Source organism: Gopherus evgoodei, unplaced genomic scaffold (genome assembly GCF_007399415.2).
Source record: "Gopherus evgoodei ecotype Sinaloan lineage unplaced genomic scaffold, rGopEvg1_v1.p scaffold_50_arrow_ctg1, whole genome shotgun sequence".
NCBI lineage: Eukaryota > Metazoa > Chordata > Testudines > Testudinidae > Gopherus > Gopherus evgoodei.
In genome coordinates, this window is record NW_022060071.1 from 889,986 (window position 1) to 895,579 (window position 5,594).

At 58.2% G+C, this 5,594-nt stretch overlaps 1 pseudogene; it reads right to left on the reverse strand.

Moving 5' to 3' along the window:
* Positions 1–4,124: 4,124 nt before the first annotated feature.
* Positions 4,125–5,101, reverse strand: LOC115643069 (annotated as a pseudogene).
* Positions 5,102–5,594: the final 493 nt, after the last annotated feature.

The following is a 5,594-nucleotide window of genomic DNA, read 5'->3' on the forward strand; positions in this document are numbered from 1 at the left end:
ATAAAAGCTGGGTCTCAGCCCTCAGTCAGGGCCCGGCCGCCGGCAGGAGCAGACGTGCCCGCTGACCCTCCTCACCGGGAAACCGCTGAGGCCCGAGGCCGGTGGGAGATGCCCCGCAGTCGCCACGACGAGGAGCCGCCGGAGCCGCCCCGCAGTCGCCGCGACGAGGAGCCGCCGGAGCCGCCCCGCAGTCGCCATGACGAGGAGCCGCCAGAGCCGCCCCGCAGTCACTACGACGAGGAGCTGTCGAGGCTGCCCAGCAGTTGCCGCGACGAGGAGCAGTCGGGGCTGCCCAGCAGTCGCTACGACGAGGAGCCGTCGGGGCTGCCCAGCAGTCGCTACGACGAGGAGCCGTCGGGGCTGCCCAGCAGTCGCCACGACGAGGAGCTGTCGAGGCTGCCGAGCAGTCGCCGCGACGAGGAGCCGCCGGAGCCGCCCCGCAGTCGCCGCGACGAGGAGCCGCCGGAGCCGCCCCGCAGTCGCCGCGACGAGGAGCCGCCGGAGCCGCCCCGCAGTCGCCGCGACGAGGAGCCGCCGGAGCCGCCCCGCAGTCGCTATGACGATGAGCTGCCGGAGCCGCCCCGCAGTCACTACGACGAGGAGCTGTCGAGGCTGCCCAGCAGTTGCCGCGACGAGGAGCCGTCGGGGCTGCCCAGCAGTCGCTACGACGAGGAGCCGTCGGGGCTGCCCAGCAGTCGCTACGACGAGGAGCCGTCGGGGCTGCCCAGCAGTCGCCACGACGAGGAGCTGTCGAGGCTGCCGAGCAGTCGCCGCGACGAGGAGCCGCCGGAGCCGCCCCGCAGTCGTCGCGACGAGGAGCCGCCGGAGCCGCCCCGCAGTCGCCGCGACGAGGAGCCGCCGGAGCCGCCCCGCAGTCGCCGCGACGAGGAGCCGCCGGAGCCGCCCCGCAGTCGCCATGACGAGGAGCCGCCAGAGCCGCCCCGCAGTCACTACGACGAGGAGCTGTCGAGGCTGCCCAGCAGTTGCCGCGACGAGGAGCCGTCGGGGCTGCCCAGCAGTCGCCACGACGAGGAGCCGTCGGGGCTGCCCAGCAGTCGCTACGACGAGGAGCCGTCGGGGCTGCCCAGCAGTCGCTACGACGAGGAGCCGTCGGGGCTGCCCAGCAGTCGCCACGACGAGGAGCCGTCGAGGCTGCCGAGCAGTCGCCGCGACGAGGAGCCGCCGGAGCCGCCCCGCAGTCGCCGCGACGAGGAGCCGCCGGAGCCGCCCCGCAGTCGCCGCGACGAGGAGCCGCCGGAGCCGCCCCGCAGTCGCCGCGACGAGGAGCCGCCGGAGCCGCCCCGCAGTCGCTGCGACGAGGAGCCGCCGGAGCCGCCCCGCAGTCGCTATGACGATGAGCTGCCGGAGCCGCCCCGCAGTCGCTACGACGAGGAGCCGTCGGGGCCGCCCCTCAGTCGCTGCGACGAGGAGCCGCCGGAGCCGCCCCGCAGTCGCTGCGACGAGGAGCCGCCGGAGCCGCCCCGCAGTCGCTACGACGAGGAGCCGCCAGAGCCGCCCCTCAGTCGCTACGACGATGAGCTGCCGGAGCCGCCCCACAGTCGCTACGACGAGGAGCTGTTGGGGCCGCCCCGCAGTCGCTACGACGATGAGCTGCCGGAGCCGCCCCACAGTCGCTGCGACAAGGAGCCGCCAGAGCCGCCCCACAGTCGCTGCGACAAGGAGCCGCCAGAGCCGCCCCACAGTCGCTGCGACAAGGAGCCGCCAGAGCCGCCCTGCAGTCGCTGCGACAAGGAGCCGCCAGAGCCGCCCAGCAGTCGCTACGACGAGGAGCTGCCAGAGCTGCCCAGCAGTCGCTGCGACAAGGAGCCGCCAGAGCCGCCCAGCAGTCGCTACGACGAGGAGCTGCCAGAGCTGCCCAGCAGTCGCTACGACGAGGAGCCGCCAGAGCTGCCCCGTCCCCACTACAGCCCTGAGGGGCCGCCAGACCAGATCTGGCCGCCGTCCCGGAGGTATTCCCGGACCTACCGCCCTGCCAGGACTGGGAGGAGCCCATGGTACTGGACGCCCCAACGGATCATGTAGGACCCCGGGAGGAGGCTGGAAGTAGCCCGGGGGCTGCTGACTACAGTCAGGCTGCAGAAGGCCCTGCGCCTATGTCAGTGTGTTTCGGTCAGGACCACCTTCCCCACTGACCACCACTAGCAGCGTCATTCGCTACTAGGGCCCCAGGCTGGAACGCAGAGGAGTGGGAGGGCCTGCGTTCCCCCTGCCACCCGTAACCAGCTGGCAGACTCCCCCTCTTCCCGCCTAGTGTCACTGCTCTGCCCTGCTCCAAAGGGCCAGAGCTAGCTGAACTGTGTTTGGTGCCCCGCCCGAATCAAGGGCTGGGCCCCCTTTGACTTTGCCACTGCTCTGCCCTGCGCCAAAGGGCCAGAGCTGATAACTGTGTTTGGTGCCCCGCCCGAACCAAGGGCTGGGCCCCTCGTATTTAACGGTGTAGCTGTTCGGTCCTGCACACATGGTCCGAACTGCCGGAGCGGACTGCGATCCCGAGGGCAAAGGCCCTCGGATGACGAGACGAGGCTGGTGTGGCTCTCCTCCTCCCCAGGGAGGGTTGAGCCCCAGCACCCCCTCGTCCACAGAGGGTCACAAAGTTATTACATGGGGGGTCCTGAGCTGTCACTTCCACCCCAAACCCCACTTTGCCCCTAGCACTTCTAACAATTAAATATATTAAAAAGTGTTTTTAGTTTATAAGGGGGTCACACTCAGAGGAATGCTGGGAGAAAGGGGTCACCGGTACAAAAGTTTATTATTATTATTTCTAGGATGCTGCTACCAAAAGACCCTAATTTGGGCAGCAGTGTCGCATACTGTTTGACCGGGTTACAGCAAAAGGGGTTTCTAGCAATTTGGAAGAAGACATAAAGGGGAGAAATAACATGATGACAGAGTTGCCATTCTCCCTATAACGACACACCTGAAAGTACCAGACGAAAAAGACAGAACAGGGGGACAAATGCTCATCCCAGTAGAAAGAAGTAAGGCTGCCTGAGAAAGATAACCTGCTTGTAAGCCCTAACTGGATGAGACATTGCTGGATTCAAACACTTAACTAGCACGTTAAGCTTAGGTTGTGGTTTTGTTTTATTTCTTATGATAATCTACTTGGATCTGTTTCCTTTCACCGATAATTACTTAAAAGCTCTCTCTCTCTCTCTCTCTAGCTAAACACCTCTACTTTATATTTTACCACACTGAGTTGTTTGAACTGCAAAGGGGGAAAATCTCAGCCCATGCACAAAAGTCAGTGCACATCCGCTTTCCTTTGTAGAAGCGGTGGACTGGGTAATAAAGTCATGTTGGTCTGGTTTTAACCAGGGCAGGATAGTAGAGGTCTGGGATCTGGGGTGGAGAGGAATAGCTCAGTGGTTTGAGTACAGGCCTGCTTAAACCCAGGATTATGAGTTCAATCCTTGGGGGGGGGGGGACAATTAGGGAACTGGGATAAAAATCTGTCTAGGGATTGGCTCTGCTTTAAAAAGGGGGTTGGACTAGATGACCTTCTGAGGTCCCTTCCAACCCTAATCTTCTATGATTAGGCTGGGGATTTGGGATTATTGAGGTCATAGGTTCTCTTCTGCTGTTTCATGAGTGGCTGGCCAGGGCAGTTGTGACCACATCTGGGGTGGTCGGTCCCTGTCCATAGTTGTTGATGTGAGGCAAGCTGGGAGGGTTTCAGCTTGTTATAATATTACAATGCAAGAGGGGAGAGACAGATGGGTCAGCTCTACCTCAGTTCCAGGGGGGACCCATCACATAGATGATCCAGAGAGTGACAGGGGAGTGGAGAGGAGTGAGAAACAGGGGAAGAGAATTGGGGAGAAAGGCCCAGAAGTGGATGGAGACATGACAGAAGATGTAGAGCAGCAGTGGGGATTTTGGGGGAAAAGGTGGGACAAGGGGCAGGTGTCCAGTTACAATTATAATTAGAAAGGTGTCAATTCTATGTGTTAATGAGTTGTACATACACCAATTCCATAGTATGTCATGCTGAGAAAGCACAGTAAGGCCAGGAAAGGGTTTAATGTCTCTTTGACTGCTCAGTCAGTGATTCAGGGAAGACAGCCCAGCACCATGTCACCAGCCACATCTGCATGGACCTAGGTCTCAGACCTAGAGCACCAGGAGAAAACTTTAGTCCCCTTATGAGTAAAGAGGTGGAGCAGCCTGTCCCGGATCTGTTTGGTCCTCACTCCATAGATGATGGTGTTTAGCATGGGGGGCACAAGGAGGTACACGTTAGCAATAAAAATGTGAAAATGAAGTGGCAAATTGTGCCCAAATCGGGATGTGAGGGAAGAGAAGAGAGTTGGGATATAAAAGGCTAAAATGACACAGAGGTGGGAGCTGCAGGTCCCCAAAGTCTTGAGCCGGGTGTCCTTTGTGGGGAGGCTGAAGATGGCCCTGAGAATCTGGGTATAGGACACAACAATAAAAAACACATCCAGTCCAATCCTACAGAATACTACAAAGAGGCCATAGTAACTACTGATATGGATGTCGGCACATGCCAGCTTCAACACAGCTATGTGGTCACAGTGTGTATGGGGAATGATGTTGGTTCTGCAATATGGCCACCATCTCACTAGGAAGGGATAGGGTAATGCGAGCATGCTGCCTCGCAGAACCACAGCCAGGCCAATCTTGATCACCATGCGATTTGTCAGGATGGTGGAATGTCTCAAGGGATGGCAGATGGCTCCATATCGATCCACAGCCATGGCCCGAAGATCCCAGACCCGATCGCTGAGAAGCAGTGAATGAAGTACAGCTGGGTGAGGCAGGCACTGAATTTGGTCTCCCTGGAATTGAACCAGAAGATTGCCAGAATTTTGGGCATGGTGGATGTGGACAGGACCATATCTGTGATGGCCAGCATGCAGAGAAAATAGTACATGGGCTCATGGAGACTCAGCTCCCTCTTCACGATGAAGAGGATAGTAAAGTTCCCTAAGATGACTATGACGTACGTGGTGCAGAAGGGAATGGAGATCCAGACATAGGCCACTTCAAGGCCAGGAATGCCCAGAAGTATGAAGGCGGAGGGGTTGGTGAATTCTGTTGTGTTGGAATCTGATATGGATCAAGGGAGAAGTTGTCCAAATCCAAGGCTGAACGGTGTCTCCTACTTGTACCGTATATTCCCCTGACTTTCTGTATATGCCCAGGGTCTAGGGTGATGGTCGTAGTGCAACTGCCTGGATGGAGAGACAATTTGAATATCAGACATTTCATGAAGTACTGGAGGCTGTTTTCTTGGGTGAAGCAGACTGGTTGGTCTTCACACATTGAAAAATGACATTTTCATTAGGCAGAGAAATTAATTATAAACAACTGACCCTACTAATGCTATTGGGGCTCCTTGCATCAATAATTTGTATACATTGTGGCGTGGGAAACATTAACAGGCACTAGCAGGAAATACACCTCAGGGGAAAAAACCTTGTCATCATTGATAGCAAATCTATGGAAACATCAGCTGATTTGTAGCAGTGGCCAAAACAAAGATAATGTTTGGATGCATAAGGAAAGGGTAGGAGAATAACCTGCTGTGGACAAATACTCAGTTT